The sequence below is a fragment of the Xyrauchen texanus genome, chromosome 22 (genome assembly GCF_025860055.1).
Source record: "Xyrauchen texanus isolate HMW12.3.18 chromosome 22, RBS_HiC_50CHRs, whole genome shotgun sequence".
NCBI lineage: Eukaryota > Metazoa > Chordata > Actinopteri > Cypriniformes > Catostomidae > Xyrauchen > Xyrauchen texanus.
In genome coordinates, this window is record NC_068297.1 from 35,021,060 (window position 1) to 35,042,502 (window position 21,443).

Genomic DNA, 21,443 nt, shown 5'->3' on the forward strand with positions numbered 1-21,443 from the left:
TCTCTCTCTACATTTCTCGTGATAGCCCCAACCATTTTTTTAACTCTATCTTAATGCTATAGATGCATCGGGGAAGGTGTCCTTTCCCGTTCCTATTCTTTCAGGGGGAAAAGGCCCTGCAGAGGCCACGACCTGCCCAGACGGTGGGATGGTAACACATGGCCAATACACACAGGGGTTGTCAAGACACCCGTGGACATGGTGCGGTGGTAGATCCTGCCTGACAAGGGAGGAGTTGCTACAGTCACGGTGACCGGGGGACAGCAGAGACTGCCCAAGGGAGACGTGGGTCCTGCCAGCAGGGGGACCGTACCGCGGAAAATATGTCACAGGGAGTTGCCAGAAGCGGGAACTATGCCTGTGGAGCCCAAGCCCAACATGGAGCACTCGACTTGTGGTGGGTCTGGTGGCGAATTCCTCTGCTGAATCCGCGGCCAGAGGGTGGAAGGAGGAAGAGCATCCAAGAAGGCGCACTGGATCAGCTTGGTGAAGGGCGCAAGGTGCAAGCAGAACACCTGGTCGGCTGTTCCGTATTACCGAGTTCTAACTGACAAAACACGGGAGGAGACCAACTCAACCTTGAGGTAGTAGAACCTAGCAAAGGTGTTGGGTGTTGCCCAGCCCACCGCTCTGCAGATGTCTGCTAAGGAGGTGCCGTGGGCCAGTGCCCACAAGGATGCCACACTTCTCGTAAAGTGTGCTCGAAACCGCAAGGGCCTGGGTGTGATAGGCTAGGGAAATAGCGTCAACAACCCAATGAGCTAACCTCTGTTTGGAGACAGCGTTCCCTTTCCGCCGTCCGCCAAAGCAGACAAAGAGCTGCTCAGAGCATCTAAAGCCCTGCGTGCGGTCCATGTAGATATGCAAAGCATGTACCGGAGAGGCTGGGTCTGCCTACTCCCGGGGCAGCGCTTGCAGGTTCACGACCCAGTCCCTGAAGGGGTCGTAGGAACCTTGGCATGTAGCCCGGTCGCAGTTTTAGGATGATTTGAGCATCTCCCGGATCGAACTCCAGGCAAGTATCTCTGACAGAGAACGCTTGCAGGTCCCCAACCCTCTTGATGGAAGCGAGCGTGATCAGGAGGGCCATCTTCAAGGAGAGGGCTTTGAGCTCGACTGAATCAAGGGGCTCGAAGGGAGGTCTCTGAAGGCCTGAGAGAACCACTGAGAGATCCCAGGAGGGGAACAGGCTTGGCCGGGAAGGGTTCAACCTCCGGGCGCCTCTACGTCTACGACTGCAGGTGGTAGACCACTTAAGTATTCCGCGTCCCATCCAGGGGCCAGATGTGGCGATTCCAGAGGCAAGGCAAGGCAAGGCAAGTTTATTTATATAGCACATTTCATACACAATGGTAATTCAAAGTGCTTTACAAAGAAGAGATTAAAATAAGAATAAAAAAATAAGAATAATTGAAACAGTTTAGAATAAAATAAAATAAAATACAGTACAAACAGTCGGACACACAGTGGCACAGTGCTCATTCAGTAAATGCACAGCTAAACAGATGTGTTTTAAGTCTGGATTTGAATGTGACTACTGTAGGAGCACATCTGATCTCTTCTGGAAGCTGGTTCCAGCTGCGGCTGGCATATAGCTAAAAGCAGACTCTCCTTGCTTAGAGTGAACCCTTGGTATTTCTAGCTGATGTGATCCTAATGATCTGAGTGATCTGTTGGGTTTATATTCAGTGAGCATATCTGCAATATATTGAGGTCCTAGCCCATTGAGTGATTTATATACCAGTAATAACACTTTAAAATCAATCCTAAATGTAACTGGGAGCCAGTGTAAAGACCTGAGGACTGGTGTGATATGTTCATATTTTCTGGTTCTGCTCAGAATCCTGGCAGCAGCGTTCTGTATGAGCTGCAACTGTCTTATGGTCTTTTGGGAAGGCCAGTGAGGAGTCCATTACAATAATCCACCCTGCTGGTGATGAAAGCATGCACAAGTTTCTCTAGGTCTTGACTGGAAACAAAGCATCTAATTATTGCAATATTTTTCAGATGATAGTATGCTGATTTAGTTATTGCTTTGACATGACTACTGAAACTAAGGTCTGACTGTAGAGACACACCAAGATTCCTGACTTGATTTTTAGTTGTTTGACCCCTAGTGTCAAGGTATGCATTCACCTTGAGAACGTCATCTTTGTTTCCAAACACAATGACTTCAGTTTTGTCTTTGTTTAACTGAAGAAAGTTTTGGCACATCTAACTGTTAACTTCATCAATGCATTGGCACAGGGAGTCAATGGGGCTGTAATCGTTAGGTGATAGGGCTAAGTAGATCTGTGTGTCGTCTGCATAGCTGTGGTAAGCAATTTGGTTCTTTCTCATTATTTGGCTCATTGGGAGCATATACAGGTTGAACAGGAGTGGCGCAAGAATTGAGCCTTGAGGGACTCCACATGTCATGGACGTCCACTCAGACTTATGGTCTCCTATACTCACATAATAACCTCTCCCTTCTAAGTATGACCTGAACCATTTTAGGACCATCCCAGAAAGCCCCACCCAGTTTTCCAGCCTGTCAAGAAGTATGTTGTGATCAACAGTGTCAAATGCAGCACTGAGGTCGAGTAGTACCAGTACTGATAATTTGCCTGTATCAGTATTTAAGCGAATATCGTTTATTATCTTTATGAGCGCTGTCTCTGTGCTGTGATGCGATCGGAAACCAGATTGAAAATTGTCAAAGTATCCATTTGAGTTCAAGAATTTGTTCAGCTGATTTAGTACCAGAGGGTGCCCCGTCCCTGAGAAAGAAGGTCCTACCAATTTGCCAGGGAGGTGCTGTTGCGAGGAGTGTGAGATCCGAGAACCAGGTCCGGGTGGGCCAATAAGGAGCCACCAAGGTGACCTGTTCCTTGTCCTCCCTGACCTTGCACAGCACCAGTGCAAGAAGGCTCACTGGGGGAAATGCGTATTTGCGCAGCCCCCGAGAACAGCTGTGTGCCAGCAGCTGTGTGCCAGCACCTCTGTGCCGAGAGGGGCCTCCGTTAGGGAGTACCAGAGCAGGCAGTGGGAGTTGACTTGGGAGGCAAAGAGATCTATCTGTACCCTGCCAAAGCAGCCCCAAATCAGCTGAACCACCAGGGGGTGAAGCCTCCACTCTCCGCTGAACGAGACCTGTCGCAACAGCGCGTCCGCCGTCGTGGTTGCGGTCGCCAGGGATATGAGTGGCGAGCAGCGACCTGGACCAGGCTGTCTCCAAAGGAGGAGATGGCGGGCGAGTTGTGACATGTGACGGGAACGTACGCCGCCCTGGTGATTTATTTACGCTACCGTGGCTGTGCTGTCTAAATGGATCAAGATGTGCTTGCCCCGAATCAGTGGGAGAAACCTCCGCAGGGCAAGGAGTATAGCCAACAACTCAGGGCAGTCGTGGTCCGGAGGCAAGATGGCCACGTCCGGGGAGCTGGAACTGCAAGGTTTTGGTGCCGGGGTGCCGTGACAATGGCTCACACTTTTCTGATGACCCCAGAAGTGAGGGAATTGCTCTTTTATTGAAAATTATATATTTGGCCGAAGAGAACGAACTGTGAGACGGGGGCATTGAGAAAGCAGGCTTTGTCACGTTGCGCATCTCGACCAAGTTCAGCCACAGATGACGTTCCTGGACCACGAGGGTAGCCATCGCCCGCCCAAGTGCTTGCGCTGTGACCTTCGTAGCCCTGAGAGGGAGGTCGGTGGCAGTTCCTGCAGTTCGTTGGGATCGGGACTACCCTGGTGCAGTTCTTTGAGTACTTGGGTGCTCGATCATGAGTCAAGTTCCCCACGGGCCACTGCCTATAGCAGTATTTCTGCCACAGTGTTTTAGCCAAACAGAAAAAATCTGTCTGACATTCGCCCCCTTTATACCCTTATGTCCGGGGGCGGGCAATGCAAATTCTGTCTGCCATCTTGACATTGGCCTTTTCTCAAGTTCAGAGGTACCACAGTGTTTTAGCCAAACACTCATTACTTACAATAATCATTCAACTTAACTACTGAAAGAACATACTTTTTTGGAAGTTAACCATTGAATAAACCATTCAAAATCCAATTGGCTCATCAGTTTGAATTGGTAGTCTAGGTAGGCAAAAGGCTAGGTTTTAGAACAAAGCTATCAACCCTAATTTGGCTGTAAATTTGTGTCAGCTTTTGCAATATTTGGGTATGTCAGGTGTCCATGTTTAGACCATCAGTTGAGGTTAAATCTAATATGGCAGCACAGCAATTCTGCTTTCCTTTAATGTGGGCCAGCAGACGGACAGACCGACACACACACTCACTACTGGAGCCAGAGATCAGAATTCACAGGTTGAGGCATTGTTCTTTACAAACAGTTGGGCATTTGCTTTTAGGGCTTTTTGGCCCCATGAATGTGCCTCTCTGAAAGGCTCAACATTTCTGCTAAATCACAGGAAAGAATGGATCCATAAGGGATGTTGATAAACCTCCATTTCATTCATTCTCTTACAAATTAGAACCATATCAACATCTGCTTTTGCAAGCAGACTATTTGAGGAAGCATTGGTTCTTCGTTCACTTTAACAAGAATCATTATTAAATTAAAATAGAAGACAACAAATTGCAATAAGTCAGGTTTGCGGAGCTGTTTACAATGAAGCTGTCATGTTTCTCTCCTTTAACAAATATTTTAGAGAGCATTTTTGGGATCAGAGGTCAAGGATGTGAATGATATATATTCATGTGGAAAATTCATTCAAGCTTAGCTGTCTGAGGAAGTAAAATTTCAGACATGGTGGTCTTCATTAAACAGTGACTCACAGAGTAACGCTGGTCTGCATTCTTTTGCCTGATTGGTCTGTTGCACTAAAATAGAATAGATTTTAGAAGAAAATGCATTGTCTCTGTAACCATCCACAACACCATAGCATTGTGGTGAGTTTTTCAAAGTGTTTGCTTACTGGTCCATGTCAAATGAGCCCACCACGAGTTCACCCTTATATTATGGTCTTTAGATATCGCTCAGGTCCCTCCTTCAATATTTTAGCCTGTATCACTGTCTCTCTGGTGAAAAATGTTAAGAGCTTTTCGGACTAGAGGTGACACCATAATGCAAAACGAATTGCTGACGAATCGCACTTTCAAGTTAAAATCTAGGTGAATTTTCACAGTTAGCTCATTCACATCTTTACAATAGGTGGTGCTAATAGACAAGCCATTTTACCTCGGTAAGGTAGGTGGTGCAATGCACCTTTAGGCTGGTCAACCCTCTGCCTGTCACGGATGAGAAGAACAACTTGCAAAACAGCATGGAATAGACCTTTTTCACAGACTGTGATGATGCGTTTCCACTTTATTTAGCAGCGTAAATATCACAAATTTGTATTTTATTTTATTATAATTTTTATTTTAATATTGAGTGTAGATGTATAACATTATGCTTTGTGTAATATTATCCTGGAGTTAGTTTTAAAAAACAAATTACCACAGTTGCGAGGGGGTTCTATTACCGCAGCTGAGAGAGTTACAGTAAATTTGGCATCTTTTCCCATTTTACTGTCTCAATACACCACTCTCCATTTTTTTCCTCTTCTGGAAAGTCATTAAAATGTAAGAGTTTTTCTTTTGGTCTTAATGCAAATGGGTAAGTGAAAATAATATTTGCTGAGATCTCCCATTCACCATTGTCAAAGTTTACCCTGCAAATGTTTACTTCCGAGTTCCAAAACCCGGAGTGTGAAAAAGGTCTATCACAATACGAAAGAAAAGAAAGCGAGTTCTCTTGCGAGACGATCGAGTTTTTGTAACATAAAAAAAAATGTATCAATTTGAACAATGCTGATTATTTGTAATTAACATGTACATCTACTTGTGTTATTTACATCTGTTCAAAACACTGGATGGTACGAATTAAAAATTATACCTAAATGCTACAAAAGTCTGTATAATAATGCAAGCAATAATACACAGATCTCAACTAACAAAAACCATGTTCACTCTGACCCATTATTAGTTACTTTAAACTGTTAACAACAGAACAGCTGTTTGATATACAAACACACGTTGACATAAAGAAATATACAGAGAACACTGTCACAGCAATAATATTAATATATTTGGAGAAGATAAAAACTCATAAGATTTGTAGAATTTTTAAGTTTATTAAAAAAGTGATAAAAAGTCAAATATGCTGCAACATATATTATTTTGTGAGAAGAACTCACATACAATTAAATGCAAAGGCAAAAATGCAGCAATAGGAAATACATTGTGAAGACATCAGAAAGTTTTAAAGGGGATACATTTTATAGGCAGAGATCCAGCAATATAATTTACATGTTATGCTAACCTATATTAGACATTTTTGTTGTTGTTGATTTTAAGGCATTTATTGCAAATAAAATACACGCCCTCACTGCTGGCTCCTCATTTTTTCCTCAAGTTACTTTAGTGTTTAATGCCAGTCCAGGAAAACATCTAGCTGTGCTCTAGCCGCACCAGTTTCGCTGGTTTCGGTAACTGCAGCAGCTCCTGACACATGATCCAACGGTCATAATTTGTTGGTCAGAACATTTTATCAGCAGGCGAAGAAAACTAATTAAAATCAACACACACAAGTCGCCTACAGCTTGCTCACTGGGGTTATTAATACAATTATCATGTAATTATTTTTAAACACTATTAAAAATCATATTTCATCTAAATTACACAATGATGATTAATCGACTTTATAGACATTACAGTTTTATCGTCTGTTAATGCTGACATTCTGTAAAGCTGCTTTGAAACGATGTGTGTTGTGAAAGGCGCTATACAAATAAAATTGACTTGACTTGACTTGACACAAACATGTTGCAGGGCGAATGTTCGCTTCAGGTGTGTATGCAACATTTTTGCTTAGAAAATTAATAGCACACCTCTGCTCAACAATCTACATGAATGGCAGTATGATTCATGTCTGTAGCATAAACAGGATGCTAGGATGTACCAAAAAAATTAAGCTTAGGAGTTAAGAACATATAATAATAGATCCTTACCTTGGTAAGCACCACAAACAATATTTTATTATTGTGTGATCAATCAAATATTCTCTTGGTTGAAAGAGACAATAATGCAGGTATCTTTATAAGATAACCTGTGAAGTCACAACAGATTCAGAGTTGAAAAGTTGCCAAATTAAACAGCTTGTGTAAATTAGTCATCTTGAATTAGTCATTCCCTCAAGGCTTCCACTCCTATCCAGAAAACTATTCTGTATTTACAGATTCTCAGCTTTCTATGCTCCATGTTTCCTAGAGGTACCTGCCCTTAAAAGATCTGTAATAAACAAGGTGTTTATACAGTCAGCTCAGCAGGAACAGTTGAATGGTGGAAATGTTTACAGGATTCATGGGTATGAGGTGGAATTCAGGAGGACACTTTCAAGCTTGAAGTACTATTGACCCACTTTTGCCCAAGCAAACATTACCAATGCTGAGAGTCCCACAAATAGACCTACCGACTGATATGAACTGGACACTATTTATACTCAGTCACTGGTGAGAGGTTTGACATTCTGTTAGACAGTATTAAAAGGCACAATTCCTACATGTCACTGAGTGCATTTACATGCACTTTAAAATTCTGATTTCAGTAGGACTAAAGCAATAATTTGTCTTTTTAAAATTTCATGTAAACGGGTTAGTTAGACCAAAATCGTACCAGTCCGGTTTTTGCTAAATCAAACTAACAGACCTAGATAATGCAATTGTAGATCAGTTCCGTCTAGCATACACTTCAATCGGTCCACAATAGGCCTCAGCGTTCTGCGAATCCTCCGAAAATCAGAGGTGTCATGCATTTTATCCCGGAAGTTGAATGCAACACAAAGCAGAGAAGAAGAGCAAGAACATCAACACTAAAGGGTGTGTTTCATTCAGAAGACTTATAAAAATTGAGAATTCATGGCAAACTTGCAGATAATTGTCCAAAGTGATCTCATGAGAATTAATTTGAATTCTTACATAAAGTTTGGTTCTAGTAAATATACATTCTCTTACGTTTGCATAGACACTTAAACATACAATACTGACATATTGAAGGCATCTGAACATCATAATTTTAAGTATTAACACCTATATAAACATACACATTTACGTGTACTGTTTGACTTGATTAATATTGAATAATTTATAGATTTCATCAGTTATTACATTTAATCAGGGTTGGGTTACTTTTGAAATGTATCCCACTACATATTACAGTATACATGATATAAAATGTAATTTGTAACATATTCCATTAGATTACTTGTTTGTGTGGTGCATATTCCAAGTACATTAAGACAAAATACACATTAAAAATACATTCTCTGAAAAACTGAAATATCTTAGCAGTGTTGTTTCTAAAACAACAAATTTATCTTGTTTTAAGGATTTTTAGATATTTTTACAGGAAAACAATACAAAAAAATATTATTAAGAATACGATTTTTGTAATATCAAAGGTCTTGCAAGAAAAGAATAAATTATGATCCAAAGTAAATTTTCAACATAAAAAATAAGAACACAGAAGTTTTCAGAATATACCAAAACAAATTGGTACACAAAAAGCACCATAAAACAATAACAAATTGAATCCATACATTTGCTAGCCATAATCCAAATCTTCAGACTGCTTTCTGTGAAGAACAGACCGATCTCCGTCTCCATCTGCATTGTCGAAATGTGGTTATGTTGGGGTAGGGTTAAGGGAGCTAAAATATCTATAAAACAGTAAAAATTTACAAAATTATAATTGACTTGTGTATTCAAATATAGTTGTAATGGATCTGTCAATATTTTACGTTTCTAAAGCTGTAAAGACGTAGATGCTTTCAAACGTCCATATTGTACATTTTAGTGTCTATCCGAACGTACAAACTTGTACATTTGAAAGCATCTAAAATGTACAAAAAGCTAAGTATATTAATGAGATCAGGCTGAATTGTCCATTATTGCCAAAGGTTTGCTGCAGGTTCACCACCACCAAGCTACTAGCTACTTGCATGTGAAAATAATGAGTGGCACATTTTCTGCAAATTTGTGGCATGTCTGCAGCTAGTTTGCAAGAACTCTAGATCGTCCCTATGCCCTATACCCTTTAAAGTCTTAAACATCCTCTTTGGAGGGCTAAATGGTATGGGGGTTTTATTCTGAACTTACCTTTTAATTATTTTTTAATGGAAAATCTGGACTTTTTTTTATAATGGAAGACACATGCCGAATGCTAGAAATGTTTGTTTTTGGATGGAAACCATTCACACCTCTGACATTGATGTGCCTCTAATTACTATTCTTTTGTCCATTGATACAATAATTTCACCCAACAATGATCTTTGCAGTAGCAATATCTGTTTCTTTAATAAAACAGGTATAGCCTAATAAAAAACTTTTTCATGATCTTAAGTTGACTATTTTCACACATCCCATCATAACATACAATAACAAAGTTTAACAGATGTTTAAACAAGGTTTAACCTATGGTCAAGGATAGCATGCTAGCATTAGCGCTATTAATTCAGGACGTAAACATTACAAATAACACATTATTTACTGCACATATCTTACTTCCAAGTACCGTTGAGGGGTTATAACAGCTTATTTTACTGATCTCATGTGGATTCATTTATAGAATGAAGCAGAAAGCATGGTATTTACTGAATATGCAGTCTGAAGCAAGTACAGATACAGAACTGTTTAAGTATTCACACAAGAAATACCAACAATTGCAAGGAAAATATAAGCAAACCAGCTTTACACAAGAGTTAATGATAATGTACAAGTGAACAATCCAAGATCAAATAGTATCATTCAGTATTCCTTCAGACATCACCATAAACACACAAGATAACGTATATCAGATCTCCACCAAAATCAACATGTAAATAATTTAAGATATGCAAGTGGATGTAAATCTTTCCATGTTGTTGTGAATGCTGTGTGGGTTTGCTGTAGCTGACCTCTTCGATGCACTACTATGACGCAAAAGGTCAACCAGAAAATATCTACGTCACCTCCTCAGCTGATGTACATTCTTCAGCGATTCGACTCTACATGGTGTCACAGAGAGATTATGACTGTAGCTTGACAATGCAAAAACCCGTGGTGGATCGATTATAAATGCCTGTGTAAATTTACTCACTGGGGCTGTGAGAGAAATCTGGTCACCTTCAATGGGGCTGTGAGAGAAATCTGTTGGCCCACTGTGCCCTCCATCAAATCCTGGAAAATCCTGTGGTCTGGACTAGGGATGTAAAATCAATTGAATTGTATCGTACAATACGATGCTCTCCATTCAATGCATGGATGTATTCTTCAACATAAAGTATACAGTAAATAACTACACAACTAGTAGTGCTAATAGGGCTACTGCTTAATATGTGTTTACAACCAAGCAATGCATCATTAAGAGTGAAAATAGAATCTTCCCCTGAGCGGCAGCACTGAGATCTCACACTCACAAAGGAGAACGGAGTAGCAGCTCGCAATGATACCCAGATCTACCCTCTAGAAAGCTAGTCTAGACGGTTGTGTTGAGATCTAGAGTCAAACACTGATTTGAAGTAGACTGAAGCATTACAGTTATGTTTGCCAAATAACAGTGTCATGTCCCAATGCAACTATCACATCACCGTGCAAATTTGTAGAACTTGCAAAAAACGTAAGGCAAAAACACACCAGCAGCAAGTTAGCCTAACTTCTGCATAACAGACAGACTCTCCTAGCCGACACTGGGGGTGTTAACATGCACAGAAATATGCCGATAGCTATCAAAACCCAGCTAAATCAAAAATGGGCAACGTAAGGGACCCGTATTTACATTAGACTTATTATTCTCTGCTTTTTACATCAAAATGTAAATAGGCATGAGGACAACATTATAATAAGCTGGTAAGAATGGAAGAAAGGTGTTTGGATGCAACATGAAATTGGGATAATGGGAAAAAGTCATGACGATTTATTTTTGCTTAAACCGCTAAATAGTATTGGCATAATGTACACTGTATAATTGATCATATATCTAGAGGAGGATTGGCTCCAAAGCTGAATTTTGTTCCTCTCAAGATTTTCTTTTCTCCACAAACTAAAACTGAAAGATAGTTTCTTACTTGCCACTGTCACCTTTGGCTTGCTCACTGGGGGGGCTTAAAGATATTAAGTCATGATTCCTTATAAATCTGCTTTGAAACGATGTGAAAAATGCTATACAAATAAAAATTATTAAAATATAGACAAACTGTTTTTTTTTTTTTTTTAAATAGAGTGTTTCTCATCACAATCTGTTGAACAACAGCACTGCATTTCTCAAGTTACTTTATTATAGAGCTCTTATTTTAGAGCTTTTCATGGCAAATTTTAGACATTGTTGTGTAATTTAAGATTTGAAATTGCTTTAATGTAAGTTGAATCCTTCAGTAAGTTTAAGCAAAACATTTGTGGACGATTTTTAAAATCTCATAGTATTGTGAGGCTACTGTGTCATATCACATCATATCGTGGAATCTGTATATCATTACATGCCTAGTGTGGACTGTACTACTATTTGGTCAAAATCCTACTTTGAATTTTTGGGCTTGGTTCATTAACATCAAGCACTGTAGCGTTTTGGAACGAAAAATCCAAGATAAGGTCAGTACATAGACCAGGCCAGTCTTTGCTCTGGAAATGGAACTCAAACATTGTCTCAAAAGTTGATTGTCATCTATATATACATCCAAGGGTGCTGACAGTTACAGCAACCCTACACTTTGGTGTAGGCAGGTGATCAGAACATGTCTCATTTTGACTTGTGTGAAGTGGTCACATTTTGAAACAGACCGGCTCTGAAGGATCACCACTACTTGTCCCTGTTGTCTGACCTTGTGTAGCACCCATTGAGAATTGTATAATTTGGATCCTCTGTCCTGCACACAACTAACAGAATGCTAACTATCTCAGCAAGGTGAAAGGTGAACAGCTGCATAAAGGAGGACACAAGTCCTTAAGATCATGTATATTCATGGAATGTGGGGTCAGACCTTTATAGCTAGTATGCGAGATGGAATAAAAAAAAGTTTAAAATAGCTGTGCCAGCAATACTTCCAGAAATATTCATTACTGAAACCATAATAGATTTTCAAGGGTGCTATTCAATAACATTAACTAACCATGATCAGACTCTATGGACCACTGTTACTATTAGTAATACCATTACAGGGGTGTTGTAGTTTAAATATTACTGCTCAGCACTGGTAACTGGAGTTGGTCTAGTCCCAACAAGGAGCAAGCCTGCATGGTATTTAACTCCAAGTATTTACAATGGGATTGTCCAATAAATAATGCTATGCTATGCCATGCTATGGTGATATTGTATGAAAATCACCCAAATGCTAGCTGCCCTAGTTGTGAGGTGGAAAATAATAGCGATAATTTAAATAAAGATTAAATATATATATCACTAGGAGTGCTGCTTTGGACAACATGGTGATATGACAGGTAAATATGCATAAAAGCTATCTGTTAAGAAACCAAACTGCTTTAACATGTGAAGTAGTTAAACTCATATAGTAAATCAATATTATAGGAGCAAGAGTGCTTTATGACACTTTGTTAGCACAGTTGTGATTTGACCGCGGTCACAAGGCCAAAGGTAATCATAGCAGTGCTGATTTAAGGACATACAGCAAGAATGCAAGTGTGATATAGCTTTTATACAACAGTTCGATGCACTTGTGCACAGAACTACCTTCTAACGCCACAAATATGGATTACCCTTGATAGTTCAAAAGATGTGACCAAGCCTCTGTTACTAATTAGAAAACATCACTTTAGAACTAATAACAGTGGCTTGGGCTGTTTCTAACAAGTTATTGTGTGTGTGTGTGTACGCGTGAGAGAGATGCGATTACCTAGTTAGTCTGTCACATCACCCAAGCAGTAATGAACATTAAATCTGAAGCTGTTTAACTCTATTCCTCAGCTGTAGTGTTTGTCAGCTTGCTGACAATAATGGAATTTTGGTCAAATACATCCTATTTTCTCAGTGTAGCCATCCTCTCTGAGTATTTCAAGGTAGCCAGTGCCCAAGAGTCATTCAATTTAGAAACCATGTTCTCCTCCATCATGTTGAATGTTTACATCACCCCCCAATCACACATAAAAAGTATGTGTGATTTCTCTGCCTGTTGTGTCTCCCAGCTGGGATAAGCATGAACGCTGAAGGTGTTAGTTTAACACTTTCCCAGGTGCAGTGTTGTAGTGATCCAAGCATTCATGGACTGAGAGACAATGATGATGACATCAAAGAAACAGCTCACTGACTAACAGTGCTGATTCAACTCAACTGGCTCACAACACTTAAAAATGGTCTTTTGTCACCACCTGCAGGCTAAAATCTTTAATGTCACAGGGATAAAGAAAAAGACACATCCATCTGCTTTTATACATCCGCACTGCTCTTGGACTTTAGTTTAGAATGGCATGAACACCAGCGGAGAAAACATTAAAACATCTGAGTGCTGCTGTGCTGTGACATTAGGACTCTTGGAACAGAACAGCTAATATCAGTTGTTGGTGGTGGGAGTTGTTGTATCAGAACTCCCAAACTCAATTCTAGCTTTATGTTAGCTCTCTCTGTATATTCCAGGATGAGCACTGGTGCATTTGCATCAATATTAAATGAGACAGAAGAAGAACATGCGTAGGAGGTGACGGCTTTGACTTTTGCCCCTCCTCATCTTTCATTAATATCCTCACACACACAGTCTGTCCCACGTCACTTGGCTCCACTCAGTGTGCACATGATTAGCCAAACATGCTTTGCAAGGTAAGGCTGTTTGCAAGGTAGAAGAACAGTGAACAGGCTGTGAAGCATAGCCAAGGTCAGCTCTTCCAGGGAGGGCACTGACAACCAAGAGCAGTCCAGACGCCTGGGAAACAACACTAGAATAATGCATCGTGCGGCTTATTTGATTAAAAAGTTGTGATGTGTGCTCTCAGCTTTCTTTAACATATGGCTCAAAGATTTATGACAAACCAAATGCGCTAACCAGGGAGCAGAAGTATAAAGTTACTCTGAGCAGAGTCCAGCTACTCTTTTATAAAAGCAGAAAAACATTAAAAGGTAGTAGATGCTAACATTTGGTCTTCTTCAGTTGTATTAAAGATGCTAGTTTCTAGGCCATGTCATATTCTCCTTTGGGGAAGGAGGTCAGCATCTCTCATTAGGAAGGTTTATTTTGCTCAGTGATGTGTCTCACAGTAGATGGTCAGATGCCGAGGACTTATGGGCTAAAAGGGGTGCTTAAACTCTTTTAAGAGCAATAACTCACATCACCTGCCATGATTCTAGAATAAACTCACTCCCAGAATTATGTCCATCCCACTCTTCATTCTCAACATTCCACCCTCCCTAAACCAAATACATATCCTAGAATTCCCCACAGGGACAGATATGTCAGTCATAGTGCTGTCACTGATCCCGGACAGAGCCAACTCTCTTGACTGACAGCTCAGTGACATTAAACAACTTCTTTAATACAAATCCATATGTAAAATGCCTTTGATGCACTAAAGATATGCATTAGATCTGGAAAGAGTCATTAACTGTTAAATGCACAACCATCAGATATCCACAGCGTAGACACTGAACAAAAAGTGACAGAATCTGCTTACTCATTTACACTCTTCTGATTATAATCTACAGTAGAAATGAGGCAATGTCTTCAACACAATCCATGTGCTGCAAAACATGTGCTGACGTTCCCTGACAAGTAACCCCATGAGAGCTTTTCAAATGTTTATTTCAAAAGAAAAAAGTACAACCCTAAAACTACAGTAACTGTGAAACATTCTCGTTTAAAAGTATGCATGCTTTTTCCAATAACAGGCATCAACAGAGTGATCAGACAAAAGGATGTTAAGTACTCACCCACTCCAGACAGCAGCCTATTAAGATACATCATCCTTGCCATATTCACTGTCAAGAATGTTTCCAAGCGACATTTAAATTTTGAGCATCCAATTACACTCAGACTCACGTCACCTTTTTATTCAGAGCCGAGTTGGTGAGTATACCAGAGCAAAATGATTCTTTCAGCTAAGAGCGTTCTGAATGCTACTGAGTCGGAGCCTGGATTTCAGCTGACTGTGCTGGAACCAAAGCTGTTGACATTGCTCCCACCCTCTCTCGCTTGCCCTCTCTCTCTCTCTCTCTCTCTCTCTCTCTCTCTCTCTCTCTCTCTCTCTCTCTCTTTCCCTCCTGCTACCCTTCTCTGGAATCCAAGGTTAGCATATGACAGCTCGCATTGGTATCTGTAATGCTGCATGAGAAATAAAGTGAGAGGGCAGTATAACAGGAAATTACCCACATCAGCCTGTGCGTCTCATCACAGCACCCTTCCAGTCCTCACATTCCCATAGCAGACTGAGGAAAATGCTGGAGATCAGGGAACACCCATAGGAACTCCTTTCCTGTACATGTATGTCCTCACCTGCACATGTGCTTAACTGCACAGACAGGATGTTGGTTTCTAATAAGAAGCAGCAGTTTGGGGATTTTTTTTTTAAGACAGATGTAAATGGGGCACATGGCCCAACAAATCTCTTCTGAAAATGTTGGGTTCATGCTGTTACATTTTAAGTATATAGATATAACCATGCACATCACCATATCACAGTGGATCTTGTGATAGGAGAGAGGTTTGATTCTTGAGTTTTGTCAGTAAATCATTACTCTCTTTGTGCATATATGTTAATAAATGAATGTAACCACAACTACAAAAATGATAGAAATCATAAATTATAAAAGTTCTGGCAAACTTGCTGCAAATTTGCCCCTTTCACATGCAAATAAGCTTGCGATTTCCTGCAATTGTTTGCCAGAAGTTTGCAGCTCTTCACTGTTAGTGGTAAACCTGCAGCAAACCTTTGGCAACAATGGACAATTTGCTGGTACTGACAAACACTTCTGTGACTTCAGAGGTTTGCCAGAACTCTCGATTCCTGTAAGGGGGTGTCCACGCCAGTGCTCATTTGGGGTATCTACGAACCTCTTTCAGAACATGCTCACTCTCCATTGATATTAAGAATGTTATGTTACTATGAAATTGCCTAAAAAAATAAAGTAAGAAAACATGTTGCATCATAGTCTTTGTTTACAATTCCAGACAAAGTTGGTGGTGGGACTACTCAAGTTTAAATTCAGTCAAATGTAAAATGTAACAGTACCATATTTTCTTCAGTAGATCCATGCAGGATAGCGAGTTATTGCAAATCTGACATTTAGTTAGGAAACACAAGGGTATGTCCAGATGTATTTTAAGGTCTCGTGACTACATAAACCCCAATAAGGAAACATCTGTTTTTCACAACCTCTGACCAAAGAGTTCAAAAGTCCAATAAATCAAGCAGAAATCTCATCTTTCTTTAAAAGTTTAGTTTGACATCAATAAGCTGCACAAGAGGTTTACTGTTTACTGTAAGAGTTTTTAATCTGTTTACAGACACTGGTTCACATGTCCTCCCTAAAATCAGCCTTGGGCCTGAACCAGATAACAAGTAATATTGTTGGCCTTTCTTGTTATGTCAACCACTGTAATTTAGGCTTTTATCCCAAAGTCAAAAGAACAGCGCAGCCCTGTACTGATAAGTTCAATCCTAAATATGATCTGAATAAACCAACATTTGTTTTGATTCTTTTTTTGAATAATGCAGACTGATAAATCACGCTCATTATGACCAGGAACATAAATTATGAAATAGGGTAATAGGGTAATTTTTATTTCATGTTGACTAACGACGTGGTGAATATCATAGCTTTTGTCTAAAATAATTATATTAATTGTGGCTGACGGCACATATTTTTTGGTTTACCATCTCCACAAGGATAAGCCTGATGAGCCAGATTCACAATCATTTTAGGACACATTCTCGAACATTCTAAGGAACAGATCTATCCACCCCCTGCATCAGTGGAGACAATATCTCCCTCTCCATATCTGTTCGGCTGGGCCGAACAGTTGGACGGGTGGGTGTAGATGTAGTTCTCAAGATGGGCCTAGTTCATGATTGGAGCCTGTGGAGCCGGGCCTGCTTTTGTTACAACTCTGGTTACACTCTGGTTACACTGAAGTGCACATGATGTGCATTAAAGGGGGACTCGGGGAGTCTGAGACAGAAACGGCGACCCCGACAGCTATTTTGCGAATAACCTGATGGGAATCTTAGCCTATACAGATCTGAGCAGATCCTTTCCTTTTCGCTGTAACTACGCCTTGGACCGCGCTTCAAGCACCGTAATTTCGCACTTCAAGCCCTCGCAATCCCACCACACAAAAGAAAAAAGGGAGACCCCCCCAAATGTCGCAGTGTAATTAGCCTGATGGAAGTGCATCATTTTGTGCCCAAGATGCACAAAAGTGGTGTTGTGCCATATGTTGGAGCATCTCTTATTAAATTCTTCCTATTTAGTTGTTCTATATTTATCAGTTTTCCTATTGTAGCCCAGTGCTTAGCGTCCATATATCCTTAAGAAATGTGCCCACTAAAATGTTGCTGTCATAACTTCTTTCCCTTAGTGCTGTTGCATAATAAGAAAATTTGCATAATCATGAAACCTGTTAACCACGTTTGTTTATAAGACAGTAATTTAAATGTCAAAAACTCACAATGTTGTATTAATTAAAATGTATCCATGACTTCCTGTTTTAGGTCCATTCTATTCAGGGCTGTATGTTGGTAGCGCTGACACCCCACTTAAGTTTGAGGCATCATAATAGTTGAAATTGACACTTATTGCACACATGTGAATGGGTTAATGCATAAATGCATCTAATTTGTAATTGCAAATGTGAGGAAAACTTTACAGTGTACAGCCTTGGACATACTGTCAAGGGTGTGTTTTGTTTTGACTCTTCATTACTGCAGAAAGATTTTCCCACTAAAGTAAATGAAAGGCTGTGAGTCTTTTTTTAACACCACACTGTCATTCAGCAAGTCAAAGGCCAGAGTACAGAGAAAGTCAAAGCCAACTTTGTGGGATAAATTGTGTGATTTAAGCAACATGGGAGCATAAATCACTTGGGTCCCCCAGTGAATCTAGGCCATTTCTGCCTCATTCACACTGCCTTTCCATCTTCCTCTTACTGTTATGTTACTGTACTCTAATATGCAGCAATTAGTCAGAAGAAACTGCTTATAGGCAAGTGTGTTCCAAGGCCACAATAAATGCAAACAAATTTCAAACAATGCAAAAGATGGAACAAAAATACAGAATCAAACAATTCCACAATGTCACGCACAAGAAAACGTGTGTCCACACTGCATGTCAATATGTTTAAGGATTGGATACTTTATTACAGAAAAAGCATTTTTTGTTCATTCTTCACTGAAAACAGTAGCCAGGTCTCCCCTTTTATTGTGTTAAATGGTTATTACCTGCTAATCATTATTGTTTACCCTAGAGGTGCCCCAAAAATCACCTTGGCAAACAGACACGAAAAAAAACTTTTTTTTTTTTTTAATAAAACGCATTTGAGAAAATTAGAAATGTTCTTGTTTTATATTTAGTGTGATCATTCAGATAAATTCTGCCAGCAGCACAGACATTCATAGACCGATCTCATTTTCCTTATTTTGCTTCTCTAATCAGTAGTGAGTCTTTCCATTAAGACAGACAGTTGGCAAGGAGGCCTCGCCCACTCGTGGGGGAAACGTTTGGTTACGTATGTAACCTCCGTTCCCCGAGGGAGGGAACGACACGTTGTGTCGGAGAAGCGACACTAGGGGTCTCTCTTGAGCGCCGATATTCACCTCTGATCTTATTGAAAAGGGCCAATGGGAGTTGGCAGTCAGTAATTGCATACCCCGCCCCCGGACATACGGGTATTTAAGCGGGGAAAATACGGGAGTTCATTCAGGATTTTTCTGAGGAGCCGGAAATGGTCCGGCCACAACAGTGGCTCGGTTCAGCGACATGGCGGAGGAAAGACACAACGTGTCGTTCCCTCCCTCGGGGAACGGAGGTTACATACGTAACCAAACGTTCCCCTTCTGTCGCTCTCTCCACGTTGTGTCGGAGAAGCGACACTAGGGGACCCATTCCAATCTTGCCATGCGCTGAACCTTGTACGTGGACCGCCGATACAGAGGCGGGCAGGGATTTCATCCAGTGCCACGCATCGTCTGTACCTGGCTGCACGTACCCTTCCCCAATGCCCCATAAGAACATCGGAGTCCTTCTAGTTACCCTGGAAGGGGAACAAGGCGATGTTTGCCAACATGGGAACGGGCCAGCCTGGCTGGGCCTCTTTTCTCTCTATGTTTCTCGCATAAAGCAATCACGGCCGGGGCCCTTACACGCATATAGGGAAGGGGGTCTTACCCAGACCCTGCGGAGACCACACCTGCCCTTTTTCTTGGGGAGGAAAAGTGGTAGACATGTCACATGGCCGTCTTAGGGCTCGTGTGGAAAGTATGGTGCGGTGGTAGATCCAGCCTTGAAAGGGGGGAGTTGCTACAGCACGGCGACCGAGGCAGCTGTAACTGCCTAAGGGAGACACGGGGGTCCGCTCGTAAGGGGACAGAACCGTGGAATTACACACAGGGGAGTCCGAACAGGAGGCCTTCTTATTTTACCTGTGGAGCCCCTATACCAGTACGGGGTGGCCATCAGGGTACCCGCAGTGGCTTGGGTCGGCGAGTTCCTCCGCTGAACCGCGGACCCGGAGGGCTGGGGAGGAATCGACCAGGGGCCCGACTTCGGAGTGGAGCGCCCTGGGAAGAAGGCGCACTACTTTACCTTGGCGTCAGGAAAAGGGCTGGGCGCAAGCGATCCACCCGGCCGGTCGGTCTACGTGTTACCGAGTTCTACGGGCTCGGACCTGAGAAAACACGAGACGCAACCGACTCAACGCGGAGGTTGTAAAACCTCGCGAAGGTTTTACAACCGGCTCTACAGATGTCTGCTAGGGAGGTGCCCTTGGCCAGTGCCCACGAGGACGCAACACCCCTTGTTGAGTGAGCTCGGACCCGTAAGGGTAGGGGCACGGCCTGGGTGTGATAAGCCAGTGTGATGGAATCGACAACCCAGTGGGCGAGCCTCTGTTTGGAGACGGCATTCCCTTTCTGCCGTCCCCCAAAGCAGACAAAGAGCTGCTCAGAGCGTCTGGTGCTCTGCGTGCGGACCAGGTAAATGCGCAGGGCGCACACTGGACATAGCAACGAAAGGGCTGGGTCTGCCTTCTCCCGGGGCAGCGCTTGCAGGTTCACTACCTGATCTCGGAATGGTGTGGTTGGAACCTTGGGCACATAGCCCGGTCGCGGTCTTAGGATCACAGACGTATCTGCCGGACCGAACTCCAGGCAAGTGTCGCTGACAGAGAACGCTTGCAGGTCCCCGACCCTCTTAATGGAGGCGAGCGCGATCAGCAGGGCCGTCTTAAGAGAGAGGGCCCTGAGTCCAACTGATTCGAGCGGCTCGAAGGGAGGTCTCTGGAGTCCTGCCAAGACTACCGAGAGATCCCAGGAGGGAACTAGGCCTGGCCGGGAGGGATTCAACCTCCGGCGCCTCTCAGGAACCTGAGGATCAGGTCGTGCTTACCAAAAGACTTGCCGTCTACAGGATCGTGGTGGGCGGCGATAGCGGCAACATACACCTTGAGGGTGGACGGGGACAGCCTCCTGTCCAGCCTCTCCTGTAGGAACAGAAGCACTGACCTAATCGCGCATCTCTGCGGGTCTTCGGCTCGGGAAGAACACCAATCTGTGAACAAGCGCCACTTTAGGGCGTAAAGGTGCCTGGTAGAGGGAGCTCTGGCTTGGTTGATGGTATTCACAACGGTCGCCGGTAAGCCGGCTAGCTCTTCTGCGTCCCGTCCAGGGACCAGACGTGGAGGTTCCAGAGGTCTGGGCGCGGGTGCCAGAGCGTGCCCCGTCCCTGAGAGAAGAGGTCCTTTCTCAGGGGAATTCGCCAGGGAGGAGCTGTCGCGAGGAGCCTGAGTTCCGAGAACCAAGTCCGAGTGGGCCAGTAGGGGGCCACCAACGTGACTTGCTCCTCGTCCTCCCTGACCTTGCACAGCACCGGTGCAAGAAGGCTCACTGGGGAAATGCGTGCTTGCGCAGCCCCGAGGGCCACCTGTGTGCCAGCGCATCTGTCCCGAGGGGAGCCTCTGTTAGGGCGTACCAGAGCGGGCAGTGGGAGGTTTCCTGGGCGGCGAACAGGTCTACCTGGGCCTTGCCAAACCGTTCCCAAATCAGCTGGACCGACTGGGGGTGAAGCCTCCACTCCCCGCCGGGCAGGCGTTGTCGTGATAGCATGTCCGCTACGACGTTGAGCTTGCCGGGGATGTGAGTGGCACGCAGCGACTTGAGTCGCTGCTGGCTCCATAGGAGGAGACGGCGGGCGAGTTGTGACATGTGGCGGGAGCGTACGCCGCCTTGGCGATTTATGTACGCCACCACCGTGGTGCTGTCCGATCTCACGAGGACATG

At 42.6% G+C, this 21,443-nt stretch overlaps 1 protein-coding gene across 1 annotated transcript in view; it reads right to left on the bottom strand.

Annotated features, from left to right (window-relative positions):
- daam2 (dishevelled associated activator of morphogenesis 2) overlaps positions 1–15,084 on the bottom strand; it is a 190,111-nt gene extending 175,027 nt beyond the window's left edge. The window contains 1 exon segment of the mRNA XM_052153546.1: positions 14,884–15,084. The gene's annotated coding sequence lies outside the window, so the exon portion shown is untranslated.
- Positions 15,085–21,443: the final 6,359 nt, after the last annotated feature.